The following is a 17,232-nucleotide window of genomic DNA, read 5'->3' as shown; positions in this document are numbered from 1 at the left end:
AGAAGCCACCCCAGCTCGCTCACTCCCGGCGGGATCGCCATGATCCGTGATGGCCGCGCCATCCCACGACCGCATCTCACAGCGATCAAGTCCCACCAGGAGAGGAGCCAGGGTATAGGGAAAAAAACGAGAGAACATGAGAGAATCGTGCGTACGTGCACTGAGCTCCCACAACTACGTGCATGTGCCGGTCACATCACCATGCACACACACATTATTTAACAGAAAAAGCAAAGGACCTATACTATGCAGCCATGCAGCCAACTAGCTTAGTCTAACATGTGGGGCCCTCCTTTAGGGAGAAACACCACTGCGCCGTGACCTCCTTCTCATCGGTGTTTATGTTTACCAGCCAGAGAAAAACCGAGGTGAACTGATCGTCGACGATACTGCGGTCGCCGTTCGGGTAGTATCGGATATTCCAGTCATGATCGCCGACCCGGAAGGTTTCTGACGTGAGGAAGGTATTGCTGCCGATGAGCAGGGAGTGGCCAGTAACCTTGAGCAGGTGCTCGCCGGCGTGGACGGCCACCGTCGACGAGGTCTTGGTTACCGGCATGGCCTCTCGCGATCGCCTAATCGAGCAGCTAGCTGTGAGAAAAGAGATCGATCGTGGACCGCGCGCGGTTTCCTAACTCGTAAGCCTTTCCGTAGGATATATGCACTTTTTTCTAGGTTACAGTTTATGTGTCGGTATTAAATAGCTGTAACAGACTCCTAGCACATCACGTACGTACGTGAGGGCGAAGGCATCAGCTCGTGTCACGATCAAATTTGAACGCATATGAGATATGACAAAGATCCCACAAAGCACGTGATTGAAGTCACACTTTGATTGAACAACTCACCCGATGATGGGAGGCTTAGTTTGTCGTTGCTAAGCTATGATGTGTTGAACTTATATATAAATTATATTAACTGAGAAAAATCATCATAAAAGTAGGAGAATTTCATAATCAGGCGCATGCATTGCATTACATCTTCCCAATGAAATCAAGGGTTTAGTAGTACGTGCGTATCAAACTTGTGAATCACTGCTGCAAAGGCTTTACATCCGATGATCTGAGCTTGTAAAAATACAAAAAGTTTCAGATGTTTGGTTGATGGTGGCCATTACCTGCATCAATTTCAGATGCAACCTTTCAACAGAAAATAACGTGAGCAGCAGAGCGTTGCGAGTCAAGTTTGCCACAGAAGTTTCCTGAAGCACAAGCACGGCTCCTCGTAATATTTTCACCTTTCTTTGTCAAATTTTGCTGAAACACACATGAAATAGTTTTGACCACAACAAAACACTAGCTGTTCGCTGATGCTTTGAACAGACGGCTGGATGCACTTCGACGCGGATCAGTGACGTGGTTAAAATATGCATGTGGTAATTGTAGGTGGGCTCACCTGACTCCTGTGTGGCCAAAACTTTGAAAAGGTGGGGGTTATGGGCCACGCTACGCGTCGGTTGGCGGATAAGTAGAAAACATCCGCCGCCTAGCTGGCCGTTGGATGGACACGAGGATGGTCGTCCAATCTACCCATTCACATGCACCCCCCCCCCCCCCCCTCCTGCAACAAGAGCGGTGTTGCAGAAAATTTTATAACATAGGTTGGGTTGCAGAAACCTTTGCAACAGAGGTGATGTTGCAGAATTTTTTGCAACAAAGGTTGTGTTGCAGAAACATCTGTAGATTTTACTTGCAATAGAGCCAATGTTGCATATTTTTTTGTCTTCACCTTTATATTGGTGTTTTGGAAGAAAGTTTTGCAACATCATTGATGTTACAGAAAATCTTTCTCGCAACAGGGAAGATGTTACAAGAAAAAAAATCACAGTTAGTCGTTGGCCGTGAACTTTCGTCGAACAATGGTGAGGAAGGAGCACACTGGACCTCTGACGAGGTCGGCTTGCCGTCATCCTCCTCTCCGGCAAGGTAGGTGCACCGCGCGCGGCCACCTGTCGTGAAGGAAGCGGCCGACAACAGCGTCAATCGCGCCTGACCCCCGGTTGCTACCTCGCCGCTATCCTCCTCTCTGGTGAGGTGGGTGGTTGCCGGCAAGGGCATCAACAGTGGTGACGTTTGGCAGAAACTATCTTACATCGATTGGTGTTGGCAAGAAAAAATGAATGGGGATTTCCAAGGAAGAAGACTCGTGGAGGAATGGCTAGTCGCATCTGCTGGGATAAGGTTGTGCGTGACAGCCATGGTGGACCCCCACTGGACATGCGTCGCGCAACAGAGGTGGCGGAAGAAGCCCCAGGTATCCGTCGGTTGAGGGGAAGTATTTCCCTAGTACAAAGGGGCACGCTGTGCATCGAGATCCGCTGTCTCGCGAGCCATCCGATTAGTCAGTGGAGCTGTCCTTATCGTTTCTCTTTTTTATTTCCGCAACAAGACTTTGTTTGCAAAATCTTATATTTCTGTAACAAGACCTTCGTTGCAAAATCTTTCTCCAATTTCCTGCAACAAGACCCTTATTGCAAAATCTCCTCTTCTCTAATTTTCTGCAACAATACCCTTGTTGCAAAATCTCCTCTTCTCTAATTTTCTGCAACAAGACCCATGTTAAACAATCTCCTCTCTATTTTTTTGCAACATGGCCCTTGTTGCAAAAATTGCAATAATATCTCTGCCGCATCTAATATTCTGCAACAAGACTCATGTTATAAAATTTACAACATCTCCAGTCACTCGCGCACTTGCGCAGTCGTCGTTCGCTGCCACTGTTTTGCAACAACACCATTGTTGCAGAGATAAGATGAAAGAGACGTGTGTGGTCCTGTAGGCCACGTGTCAAACAAGAAGAGGCGGACGCCCTGCGCTAGATCGGCCCGCTGATCAGAATCATTTCCCTAGTACAAGTTCATGCTCGTCGACTAATAAATAAAATTTATTCAGAAATAAAAACATATTTCAAACATAAATAAATTCGAATAGGACAAAACATAGTTCAGACATAAATTCTATTAGGTGAGGAAAGTATGTAGTTCAAACATAAAATCTATTTAAAGTGTATCGTTTGAATTAAAGTTTGAGGGTCATGGCATCTTCAACGGTCTTTACCAAACCGAATGCCCCCCAAATTTCCACGGACACGTTTGGATGTGTTCACGGACATAAGATCGGTTGTTCCAACATATTCCTCCAATATTGGCCCGTTAGTATTTATATACTCTAGATAGTAAAAATAATCTAAGATAAATATCACAGTGCATTACTGACCCAAAGATAAATATTTGAATGCAACTATAATTATATAAATTATTACAATTGGAACATAAAGCTTTGAAATAAAATAGTTCTAATTTGAATTCATTTATTCAAGACATGTTATAATTTTCCATATGAAACGTCCACAAATGATCAATCAGATCATCTTGATGAAGGAAATATGCCCTAGAGGCAAGAATAAAGTTGTTATTTATATTTCCTTATATCATAATAAATGTTTATTATTCATGCTAAAATTGTATTAACCGGAAACTTAGTACATGTGTGAATACATAGACAAAACAAGGTGTCCCTAGTATGCCTCTACTTGACTGGCTCGTTAATCAAAGATGGTTAAGTTTCCTGACCATGGACATGTGTTGTCATTTGATGAACGGGATCACATCATTAGAGAATGATGTGATGGACAAGGCCCATCCGTTAGCTTAGCATAATGATCGTTAAGTTTTATTGTTATTGCTTTCTTCATGACTTATACATATTCCTCTGACTATGAGATTATGCAACTCCCGAATACCGGAGGAACACCTTGTGTGCTATCAAACGTGACAACGTAACTGGGTGATTATAAAGATGCTCTACAGGTGTCTCCGAAGGTGTTTGTTGGGTTGGCATAGATCAAGATCAATGCACATCCTCCATGTCCCATCCTTCTTCTTCAGTAACAGCACAGGTGAAGCAAAGGGGCTAGTAGAGGATTGTATCAGTGAATTCTTCAGCAATTCCTCTTAGGATTTGTCACTCCGAGTATCGGAGAGGTATCTCTGGGCCCTCTCGGTAATGCACATCACTATAAGCCTTGCAAGCAATGTGATTAATGAGTTAGTTACGGGATGATGCATTACGGAACGAGTAAAGAGACTTGCCGGTAACGAGATTGAACTAGGTATGAGGATACCGACGATCGAATCTCAGGCAAGTAACATACCGATGACAAAGGGAATAACGTATGTTGTTATTACGGTTTGACCGATAAAGATCTTCGTAGAATATGTAGGAACCAATATGAGCATCCTGGTTTCGTTGTTGGTTATTGATTGGAGATGTGTCTCGGTCATGTCTACATAGTTCTCAAACCCGTAGGGTCCGCACGCTTAACGTTCGATGACGATTTGTATTATGAGTTATGTGTTTTGGTGACCGAAGATTGTTCGGAGTCCCGGATGAGATCACGGACATGACGAGGAGTCTCGAAATGGTTGAGAGGTAAAGATTGATATATTGGAAGGTGGTTTTCGGACACCGGAATGGTTTCAAGTGGTTCGGGTATTTTTCCGGAGTACCGAGGGGTTACCGGAACCCCCCGGGGGAAGTCATGGGCCTCATGGGCCATGAGAGAGAGAGGGGATAGCCCACAAGGGGGTGGCGCGCTGATGATGTTTGCTCAGACTACGTCGGTGTTTCCCCCAAGAGGAGAGGATGATGTAGCACAACAACGGTAGGTATTTCCCTCAGTAATGAAACCAAGGTATCGAACCAATAGGAGAACCAAGCAAGAAAACGTAAACAGCCCCTGCACACAAATAATAGCCACTCGCAACCCGACGTGTTAAAGGGGTTGTCAATCCCTTTCGGGTAACGGCGCCAGAAGGCACGATGACGGGAGAAAATTGTAATAGATTGAAATAATAGATCGCAAATAAAATAAAGTGCAGCAAGATATTTTTGTATTTTTAGTTTAATAGATCTGAATAAAAACACAAAGGAAAAGTAGACCGCAAGGCAAATATATGAGAAGGAAGACCCGGGGGCCGTAGGTTTCACTAGTGGCTTCTCTCAAGAAAAATAGCAAACGGTGGGTAAACAAATTACTGTTGGGCAATTGATAGAACTTCAAATAATCATGACGATATCCAGGCAATGATCATTACATAGGCATCACGTCCAAGATTAGTGGACCGACTCCTGCCTACATCTACTACTATTACTCCATACATCGATCGCTATCCAGCATGCATCTAGTGTATTAAGTTCATGGAAAAACGGAGTAATGCAATAAGAACGATGACATGATGTAGACAAGATCCGTTTATCTATATGGCGGTAGATATAGATCTCGTCTTTTTATCCTTAGTAGCAACGATACATACGTGTCGGTTCCCTTTCTGTCACTGGGATCAAGCACCGTAAGATCGAACCCACTACCGGGCACCTCTTCCCATTGCGAGATAAATAGATCAAGTTGGCCAAACAAAACCCAAATATCGGAGAAAAAATACGAGGCTATAAGAGATCATGCATATAAGAGATCAAAGAAACTCAAATAACTTTCATGGATATAAAAAGATATAACTGATCATAAACTCGAAGTTCATCAGATCCCAACAAACACACCGCAAAAAGAGTTACATCATATGGATCTCCAAGAGACCATTGTATTGAGAATTCAGCAAGAGAGAGGAAGCCATCTAGCTACTAACTACGGACCCGAAGGTCTACAAAGAACTACTCACGCATCATCAGAGAGGCACCAATGAAAGTGGTGAACCCCTCCGTGATGGTGTCTAGATTGGATCTGGTGGTTCTGGACTCTGCGGTGACTGGATGAATATTGCGTCGACTCCCCTAGGGTTTTATGGATTTTTGGGGTATTTATAGAGCAAACAGGCGGTCCGGGGGGCACCCGAGGTGGGCACAACCCACCAGGGCGCGCCTGGGCCTCCTGGCACGTCCTGGTGGGTTGTGCCCCCCTCAGGGCACCCCCAGGTGCAACCAGGGCCCATTGCCTTCCTTCTGGCCCATAAAAATCATCGTGGAGTTTCGTGGCATTTGGACTCCGTTTGATATTGATTTGCTGCGATGTAAAAAACATGGAAAAACAGCAACTGGCACTTGGCACTATGTCAAGAGGTTAGTACCAAAAAATGATATAAAATGACTATAAAATGATTATAAAACATCCAAGATTGATAATAAAACAGCATGGAACAATCAAAAATTATAGATACATTGGAGACGTATCAGCATCCCCAAGCTTAACTCCTACTCGTCCTTGAGTAGGTAAGTGATAAAAACAGAATTTTTGATGTGAAGTGTTGTTCATCAAGTTATATCATATTCTTTTTTTCATAGCATGGACATTTGGAATTTTATGCACTAGTGCAGAACCGGGCTTTAGCGCCGGTTTGTAAGGGCCTTTAGTGCCGGTTCTACAACCGACACTAAAGAGTGGAGACTAAAGCCCCCCTTTTACTACCAGTTTGGCACGAACCGGTGCTAAAGTGCTACCACGTGGCACGAGACAGGCCCGGGTGCTGGTAGACCATTAGTACCGGTTGGTAACACCAACCGGTACTAAATGTTTGGGGGTGTTTTGGTTTTATTTTTTATTTTTCCATTAATTTTGTGTTTTCCATTTAATTCTTTTTTGTTTGCTGGTATTTTACGATACTACATATTGTACACGTTATGCATATATATAAATAGATTTTCTCGTAGAACCGATCATATATATATATATATATATATATATATATATATATATATATATATATATATATATCGAATGTCTCACAGCCACCATTAATTATTCACACATACACATGTATATATATATACAATTTTTCCTACATGTTGACTTGGTGCCTTCGGAGCACGATGACAAGTGGTTCATGGGGGCGGTAGCGGGTAATAGTATTCTCCTTTGGGATCTATGACCTGGTCGAGCAAAAATCCCGCTATTTCCTCTTGAAGTGCTAGTATGCGCTCCGTTGGTAGGAGCTGCTCCCGCACCTCTCTGAACTGTTAAGAAGGAGATCAATATGCATGTGTATTAGTTGTGTGACTAGATATCGATAATGGTGTAAAAATTTGTGAATAGTTTCTAACAAACGTACCCAGTCCTGTCTTTGAGATCTGCTCCTTTCGGACGCCATCATGCCAATGTTCTCGCAAACGTAGTATGCACACAGATCAGTCCCCGGCGCCTGCTTCAGGGCCTTTACGAGAATGGAATTTAATCAGATAATGATTAATCAAGCATGCTAATCAATTAATGATATTGAAACAATAATTAAAGAGATGGTAGCTAGCTAGCTAGCTAGTACTACTTAATTACTTACCTTGGGTCGCCACCAATACAGCTTTTTTTTCCACTTGCCTGGAGTCACCTTGATGAACTTTGCCCAAGCCCTGCCCGGCAGCAAAGAAAATGAATAAAGGGGTTATTAAATAGTTGATATCAGGAAATGATGAACTAATTAAATAGGCCGAGATATAGTTAATAATGATTGAAATTACCTGTCGAGTATCCCCTTCAAGATGGCGAAGTCACTTTCTTCCTTAAGTAGTGAGTCCAGTACTTCAACTATTCCTTTATCAACTTTAATGACTAACAAGATCCAGTGGTAACTGCATGCGCACACGTTTGCATGTCTTAATTAAGCGGGCATGTGCACAACACTAATCAACTACCCTAAACCCTATACACTTAATTATTAACATCTAGCTAGCTAGTAAGCAAAAACAGAATTTGTAGTACAAGACTGTGTGACTCACAGGAAGTTGTAAGGAAGTAGTATATCTTCATTGGTATTGAGGCGCTTGAAGAACTCTAGCATGCTTTCCTCTAAACTTGCTCGACAACTTGGAATTTTCCATGTGTGTTCATTAACAGTATTTGGGTCAATGAACCCAATGCCATAGCGCCCAGATTTTTTCATTTCATACATCTTCATCCTGCATAATACCACAGAAAAGAATACAGTGAGTATAATTACAGGTAATGACTGATCAAAATGATCACTACAGCTAGCTTGAGACTTAAATTACAGAAAGAAATCACTTACAAATAATAGCAACTGACGAGAGATTTATTGAGTGCGTCTTGATTGTATAACTGAAATAGTTCTGAATACTCAACGGACAGAGCTTTCTCCTGGAAGTAATGCTCCTCCTTCACATTCACCATGAGGGACTCTCGATTGCAAATCTTGGTAATGTTCATGTACCACTAATGCAATTCATACATTCTCGTTGGGAGGTTCTTGACCTCCTCGGGCTTGACCAAAGGTTTGCCTCGGACATATTTCCATTTTATTTCCTCCTCTCTAAGAGGAGACATGGGCTCGATCTTGAGGAGTTGTCCAACACTGATATTGAGCATTTTAGCCTGGCTTATATGCTCCTCGGTTATTACCAGATTGTTCAGCTGGGGAACGGTTTGCCCACAATAATATAGGGCGCGCGTACTCTCATGTGTTGTTGGCACAACAAGCGGGGGGATCGATTGCGCCGCCTGTTCTCCCAGCTGGGGAACGGTTTTCCCGCATTTTTTGCCAGCTGCTTGTTGGCTCGAGCTCGAGCTTGCTTCCTTCTGTAGTCGTGCTCGATGTGCCTTCCTGATTTGGTGCTCATAGTCTGAGTCAACAGGCTTGGGAGCTGGTGGTCTAGCCATACGAATGAAGTGGTCAATCTTTTCCTCAGGCACTTTCTCCCTCGGCGGCGGTGCCGGTTTCGGTCCAAAATGGGCGTCCACTTGGGCCTTCACTATGGCTTTGTTTTGCTCCTCGGTCATGTCGTAAGGCCTCTGAGGAAGAGGAGCGAGGCTTGGACCATATTTATATCGCTTGTCTCCGCCTGTACCTCCTGTACTACCTCGACTCGTACCACTACGCACCATAGCTGCGGCGTGTCTCTTCTGCGATTGCTGAGGCGACGGAGACGGCTGACGTGGCTGAGTTGGAGCAGGAGTCTGCTCACGCATTGGTGGACTTGGAGGAGCGGGAGTCTGCTGACGCGATGGCGGACTTCAAGGAGGAGACGGCTCACGCGTTCGTGGACTTGGAGGAGCGGGAGTCTGCTGACACGGTGGCGGACTTCGAGGAGGAGTCAGATCACGCGTTCGTGGACTTGGAGGAGCGGGAGTCTGCTGACTCGGTGGCGGACTTCGAGGAGGAGTCGGCAGACACGGTGTCGGTGGCCTTCGAAAGATGATGCAATCCTTTCTCCATAGGATGATAAGATGTATGGCCTCTCCCAGTGTGTGCTCGTCGTCATCTCCAGGAATGTCAAGCTCTAGCCCCGAATATTGGTCCACCACCTCATCAACCAAGACACGAGCATAGCCCGCTGGAATCGTGGTGCAATGTAAGGTTGCTTCGGGGGTATTTGTAAAAGCAACGGAGTCCGCCACCTTCATGGATATGTTCTTCATTTTGAAGTGTAGCTCACAGTTAGTGTTCTCTATGATGTCATCCACAGGGTATGTATCCAGCAGTGCGTCGCTCGGGGCGGAACCAACGCTGCTTCTCGGCATGGATGGGACGGTGCTATCCAATGCTGGATCATCCGCTTGCTGCTGCCGCTGCTGAGACCCCCTTTCCTGGCTAAGTGAGTCGATCTGCTGCTGCTGCCGCTGGAATTTGAGTGCCAAGTCCGCGTGCCTTGCTTCTAGGCCTTGAAGGCGTTCTACGTCCTGCTTCCTCTGCTCCTCCTCCAGCTTCCTATTCTCCTCCTCCTCCATCTTCTTTCTTGCACGACTCCTGTAGTCGTCGTTCCATTCCGAAAAGCCCTCATACCAGGGAATAACGCCCTTGCCTCGTGTTCTTCCCGGGTGTTCAGGATTTCCCATGGCGCGCGTAAGCTCGTTGTTCTCTCTGTTGGGCGTGAACACCCCCTTTCGAGCATCTTCTATTGCGTCAAGTAACTTTTGTTCGGCTCCTTTTAGACTTGCCTTCTTCGAAACCAGGCCTGTCTTCGGGTCCAACGCCCCCATGTGCATAGAACCAAGTTCTGCACCTGGGGGGCCAGCTCCTAGTAACCGGAGTGACCCCCTGCATCCTCCATATCTTGCTCAGACTTATCCCACTTAGGCATTGCCACCGCGTAGCCACCTGGCCCCGGCCTATGGATCTGCGTCTTTTTTGCGGCATTGGCCTTGTTTTTTCTCGACCGTTCCTTAGATAATTCTGATTCCTTGAATTTCACGAAAGCGGGCCAATGTTTTCTTTGCTTCTCCATTGTTCCCTTGAATTCTGGAGTCTTCCTTTCTGCAGCGACGTAGTTGGCCCATACAGTTTTCTTGTGGGTGTTGAATGCAATTGCCATCTTCTTAAGAGCAGCGTCCATGACTTTCTGCACATCTGCATCAGTGAAATAATCTGGTAGGGTGAAATGTTCCATCAGAGATTCCCAAAGCTTTTCTTTTGCTCTGTCGTACGTTTAGTTTTTGGCTCTTTCCATTCTTGAATGGAGATCGGGAGTTGGTCCTTCACAAGAACTCCGCACTGACGAACGAACTTGTTCGCAATGTTCTTAGGCGTGAGGGGTTCGCCACTAGCTTCGATTGAATCAATGTTGTACTTTACACCCTCCTTCAACTTTTTGCCCGGGCCTCGCTTTGTCCTGCTGTCTGTAGAAGCAGATTTGCTCGATCCGAAGGGCTGAAAGAAGAAAGATCGATTCGTTAATATATCTTCAAATAAAAAAAACATGTGATGATCACTAGATGCCTGCTTATATAAATATACCTCGCCGGTAGTCTTTGTTATTTCAAGATCAACATTGTATGCGTCATCATAATCATTGTCTGCATCATCATAATCATAGTTCATGACTTCATCAGCTCGGTCGTCGAGATCGAATATCTTATCATCACCCTCTCTGGTATTGTTCAGATATTGGGAGCCGTCATCTGCTTCATTCAGATCATCTGGCCTGTTAGGGCTGCGTATGATCTCGAACAGGGCCTCTTCTCCCTCTCTGCCGGTATTGTCCGCCATAGCTTTTATTTAACTAATCCAGAAGAAATAAAAAACAATTTACTATTCAAATTACAATGCATGGATGCAATCAATAAGGAAAAACTGAATCATATAGTACATAATATGCATCGTCTCAAATAATATATAATCTCGAATACATCGTCTCGAATAATATATAATCTCGAGTACATCGTCTCTAATAATATATATAATCTCGAATACATCGTCTCAAATATTATATATCGAATACATCACTGGCTAGGTAGCTAATAAAGATCGAATACTACAGAAGAATCTAGGCCACTTGCGGTTCCTGGGGCGCGGGCGGTGGACACCCAAAGAGAAGGAACCATCACAGGATCATATCTCCGGTCATCTGCCCAAAGAACCTGCCAGGTATTGGAGAACCTGACGTCCATAGCAGCCATGTAGCGATGGACGTGCTCGTCCTCTTCCCTGACACGGCGACGCACCACCTCCGGCGGGGCCGACTCCCTCTGCACCGAATGTGGCCCACGCGAACGCCACCAAAGGAGATCAGGGTCGACGACGGAACCCGAGGCCGGGTTCCTCACCAAGCGGGGCGCCCCTCCAGGTAGCACCTCCCAGTGCCAGCCCGGCGGAGCCCAGTCCCGGACATGGGTCAGCCGGACGTCGTCGCGAACGGGTCGACGGCGAGAATGCGGGCCGGGCATCGTCGAAAACAAATACTATATGCCCGCAAAAATTAACATTTTTTAAATGATTGGATTGTGATAACTAAAATTCTATATGCAAATTCTAAATTTTTCTATAACTAAAATTATAACATCGGTCATCGTCTAACAATTTGACATTAATCTAATTCGTCTAGCTAAAACTAATTCTAAAATTTCTAACATTTCTATATAACTAACATTTCTATAACATTTCTAATATTTCTATAACTAAAAAACAGAAAAATTGCTAACATTTCTATAAATATTTCTATAACTAAAAAACAGAAAAATTTATAACATTTCTATATAACTAACATTTCTATAACATTTCTAATATTCCTATAACTAAAAAACTAAAAAACAATGTGTGTGTGTGTGTGTGGACATGGCGGCGGGCAGGAGCTCACCGGCGGCGAGGCGAGGCGACGGGCGGTGACGACGGGGATGGGGACGGGGTGACGACGACGGGGACGGGGATGGGCCGGGCGGGGACGACGCGCGGGACGACGGGGCGGGGCGCGACGACGGGGAAGACGGGGATGGGGACGCGGCCGGGGCGGGGATGGCGACGGACGGCGACGGGGACGGCGACGGACGACGACGGGGGCGGCGAGGAGGGGCGGCGGCGACGGGGCAGAGGAGAAGAAGTAGAGGGAGAGATGAGAAACTGAATTTTTTTGAAGTGTTTTCTTATATAGAACCCCCCTTTAGTACTGGTTGGTGCCACCAACCGGTGCTAAAGGTCTGTTTTGGCCAGGCTAAGCGGCGGGAAGCGCACCCCTTTAGTACCGGTTGGTAGCACCAATCGGTACTAAAGACCCACCCTTTAGTACCGGTTGGAGCCACGACCCGGTACTAAAGGGGTGCGCTGGCGCAGGTGCGGTGCGTCAAGTTTAGTCCCACCTTGCTAGCCGAGGGGTGTCCGCACTGGTTTATAAGCCCCAGTGCGGTAGCTCTCTCGAGCTCCTCTCCAAAGCAGGCCTACTGGGCCTACCTGTTCTGTGCTGCCCTGTGGGCCTACTAGGCCTTTGCGGGCCTGCATCCTGGCCCAACAACACGTTCGGTTTCTAGTCGTATGCAGACCGCTCTGGCCCAGTAGGCGGGCTTTTTTTGCTTTATTTATTTTTGTTTTATTTATTTTTGAGTTGTTTTTTGCTGTATTTAGAGTTTCTTTGTGAATATTTTTGCTATTTTTTTGCTTTATTTATTTTTGTTTTATTTATTTTTGAGTTGTTTTTTGCTGTATTTAGAGTTTCTTTGTGAATATTTTTGCTTTGGACAGTAAATGCATGAAACTTTTTCTTCGCGTGTGTCTGTTTGCGCCGTAGCCATGGAAAATCTTCATCATTTAACTGGATGCTCGGGTCAATATTCACTGTGAATGGAGCAATTTCATCAAACTTTTCATAATCTTCTGACATGTCTGTCTTGTCATCCACTCCCACGATGTTTCTCTTCCCAGAAAGAACTATGTGGCGCTTTGGCTCATCGTATGATGCATTCGCTTCCTTATCTTTTCTTTTTCTCGGCTTGGTAGACATGTCCTTCACATAGAAAACCTGTGCCACATCATTGGCTAGGCCGAATGGTTCGTCTGCATACGCAAGATTGTTGAGATCCACTGTTGTCATTCCGTACTGCGGGTCTTTCGTTACCCCGCCTCGTGTCATATTGACCCATTTGCACCGAAACAAAGGGACCTTCAAACCACGTCCATAGTCAAGTTCCCATATGTCCTCTATGTAACCATAATATGTTTCCTTTGCCGTCTTGGTTGTTGCATCAAAGCGGACACCACTGTTTTGGTTGGTGCTCTTCTTATCTTGGGCGATCGTGTAAAATGTATTACCATTTATCTTGTACCCTTTGAGAGTCATTATATTCGAAGATGGTAACTGGGACAACGAGTACAGGTCATCTTCAATAGAGGCGTCATGCATGGTACGTGTCTGCAACCAGCCGACGAAACTCCTGGTTTGTTCACGTGTAATCCAGTCATCAGACCGCTCCGGGTGTTTGGAGCGTAGAAAATTCTTGTGTTCGTTCATATACGGAGCCACCAAGGCGGAATTCTGTAGAACTGTGTAGTGTGCTTCAGTGAGAGAATGTCCGTCCATACATATTAGTTGATTCCCTCCTAGCGTGCCTTTTCCATCCAGTCTGCCCTTATGCCGCGATTCAGGAACACCAATCGGCTTAAGGTCAGGAATAAAGTCAATACAAAACTCAATGACCTCCTCATTGTGATGGCCCTTGGAGATGCTTCCTTCTGGCCTAGCACGGTTATGAACATATTTCTTTAAGACTCCCATGAACCTCTCAAAGGGGTACATATTGTATAGAAATACAGGACCCAAAACGTTAATCTCTTCGCATAGGTGAACTAGGACGTGCGTCATGATGTTGAAGAAGGATGGTGGGAACACCAACTCGAAACTGACAAGACATTGCACCAAATCATTCTCTAACCTTGGTATGATTTCTGGATCGATTACCTTATGAGAGATTGCATTGAGGAATGCACATAGCTTCACAATGGCTAATCGAACGTTATCCGGTAGAAGCCCCCTCAATGCAACCGGAAGCAGTTGCGTCATAATCACGTGGCAGTCATGAGACTTTAGGTTCTGGAACTTTTTCTCTGCCATGTTTATTATTCCCTTTATATTCGACGAGAAGCCAGACGGTACCTTAATACTGAGCAGGCATTCAAAGAAGATTTCTTTCTCTTCTTTGGTAAGAGCGTAGCTGTCATGACCCTGATGTATGCCGTCTTTTCCGTGCATACGTTGCTGGTCCTCCCATGCCTCAGGTGTATCTTTTGTCTTCCCATACACGCCCAAGAAGCTAAGCAGGGTCACACAAAGATTCTTCATCACGTGCATCACGTCGATTGCGGAGCGGACCTCTAGGTCTTTCCAGTAGGGCAGGTCCCAAAATATAGATTTCTTCTTCCACATGGGTGCGCGTCCGTCAGCATCATTCGGAACAGGTTGTCCGCCAGGACCCTTTCCAAAGACTACCTTCAAATCCTTGACCATATCATGTACATCAGCACCAGTACGGTGGCGAGGCTTCGTCCGGTGATCCGCCTCACCTTTGAAATGCTTGCCTTTCTTTCTTACGGGATGCCTGCTCGGAAGAAATCGACGATGTCCCAGGTACACATTCTTCCTACAATTGTCCAAATATATATTGTCGGTATCATCCAAACAGTGCGTGCATGCGCGGTATCCCTTGTTTGTCTGTCCTGAAAGGTTACTGAGAGCAGGCCAATCATTGATGGTCATGAACAGCAACGCCTTTAGGTCAAATTCTTCCTGTCGGTGCTCATCCCACGCACGTACACTTGTTCCATTCCACAGCTGTAAGAGTTCTTCAACTAATGGCCTTAGGTACACATCAATGTCGTTGCCGGGTTGCTTAGGGCGTTGGATGAGCACTGACATCATAATGAACTTCCGCTTCATGCACAACCAAGGAGGAAGGTTATACAAACATAGAGTCACAGACTAGGTGCTATGGTTGCTGCTCTGCTCCCCAAAAAGATTAATGCCATCTGCGCTTAGACCAAACCATACGTTCCTTGCATCATCTGCAAACTCCTTCCCGTACTTTCTCTCGATTTTTCTCCACTGCGACCCGTCAACGGGTACTCTCAACTTTCCGTCTTTCTTACGGTCTTCTCTGTGCCATCACATCGCCTTGGCATGCTCTTTGTTTTGGAACAAACGTTTCAACCGTGGTATTATAGGAGCATACCACATCACCTTGGCAGGAATCTTCCTCCTGGGGTGCTCGCCCTCGACATCACCAGGGTCATCGTGGCTGATCTTATAGCGCAATGCACCGCATACCGGGCAAGCGTTCAAACCTCGTACTCACCGCGGTAGAGGGTGCAGTCATTAGGGCATGCATGTATCTTCTGCACCTCTAACCCTAGAGGGCAGACAGCCTTCTTTGCTTCATACGTACTCTCGGGCAATACGTTGTCCTTCGGAAGAATATTCTTTATCATTACCAGCAACTTTCCAAATCCCTTGTCAGATAAACCATTCTCTGCCTTCCATTGCATCAATTCCAGTGTGGTGCCCAACTATTTCTTGTCAGCTTCGCAATTCGGGTACAACAATTTCTTGTGATCCTCTAACATGCGTTGCAACTTCTTCTTCTCCAAATCACTTGTGCAGTTTCTCTTTGCATCGGCAATGGCCCGACTTAGATCATCAGCGGGCTCATCTGATGCCTCTTCTTCAGCTTCTTCCCGCATTGCCGGCTCAGCTTCTTTCCCCATTGTTGTATCATCGTATTCAGGGAACCCATGGCCAGGATAGCTGTCGTCGTCCTCTTCTTCTTCATTGTCTTCCATCATAACCCCTCTTTCTCCGTGCTTGGTCCAAACATTATAGTGGGGCATGAAACCGAACTTAAACAGGTGGACGTGAATGGTTCTTGACGTAGAGTAATTATGATCATTCTTACAGACAGCACATGGACAAGGCATAAAACCATCCGCCCGCTTGTTTGCCTCAGCCGCAGGCAGAAAAGTATGCACGCCATTAATGAACTCAGGAGAGCATCGGTCATCATACATCCATTGTCGGCTCATCTTCATTACACAACACCAAAAAGACCAAATTAATACAAGTTCATACAACACTTAAATGCAACAAACAAATAACTCTCTAGATAAAGCATTTAAATGCAACAACAAATGCAATCAAGATCGCAACTAAGGTAACAATTGATCCAACATCATAATGATACCAAGCCTCACTATCAATGGCATATTTTCTAATCTTTCTAATCTTCAAGCACATTTTCTCCATCTTGATCTTGTGGTCATCGACGACATCGGCAACATGCAACTTCAATTCCATCTTCTCCCCTTCAATTCTTTTCAATTTTTCATTCAAATACTCATTTTCTCTTTCAACTAAATTTAACCTCTCGACAATAGGGTCAGTTGGAATTTCCGGTTCACATACCTCCTAGATAAAAATATCTATGTCAACTTGATGGGCATAATTTGTCATAAACACGAAATGCAACAACTAGTTTTAAAAGAGAATATACCACATCAGAATCATAACAAGGACGAGGGCCGACGGGGACGGATATGAAAACCATGGCACTATGTATAACAAACAATGTACGGGTAAGATAATTATACGAGTAACTATATATCCAAATCACACAAACATCAATTTGGTAATGTAAAACATTCATGAACAAGAGGCTGACCACAAGGTGGTGCCCGCGACGGGATGGTGCGGGCGATCGACGGTGGTTACGACGGAGATTTAGAAGGCACTAAGTAAAGCACACCTACATATGCAAACTAAGTGTTATTTTTGACCTCAAATTGCATATAAATCAAATACTAGCACATATAATTCCTCCCAAATTACTAAACTCACAAATTAATCACTATACAAAGTATTGCAAGAGCTAATCTAGCAATGAGAGATGAAAGGACAAAGTTGCTAACCTCTGTGATCATTTGAATGGATGGGGGCCTTCAAATCTTGACAATTTTTGGGCAAAATGTGTGATGAGCTCGAGAGGAAGAGGGGAAGAACAGAGAGGAGAGGGGAAAGGGGAAGA

The sequence above is a fragment of the Triticum aestivum genome, chromosome 6D (genome assembly GCF_018294505.1).
Source record: "Triticum aestivum cultivar Chinese Spring chromosome 6D, IWGSC CS RefSeq v2.1, whole genome shotgun sequence".
NCBI lineage: Eukaryota > Viridiplantae > Streptophyta > Magnoliopsida > Poales > Poaceae > Triticum > Triticum aestivum.
This window is presented reverse-complemented; position numbering follows the sequence as displayed.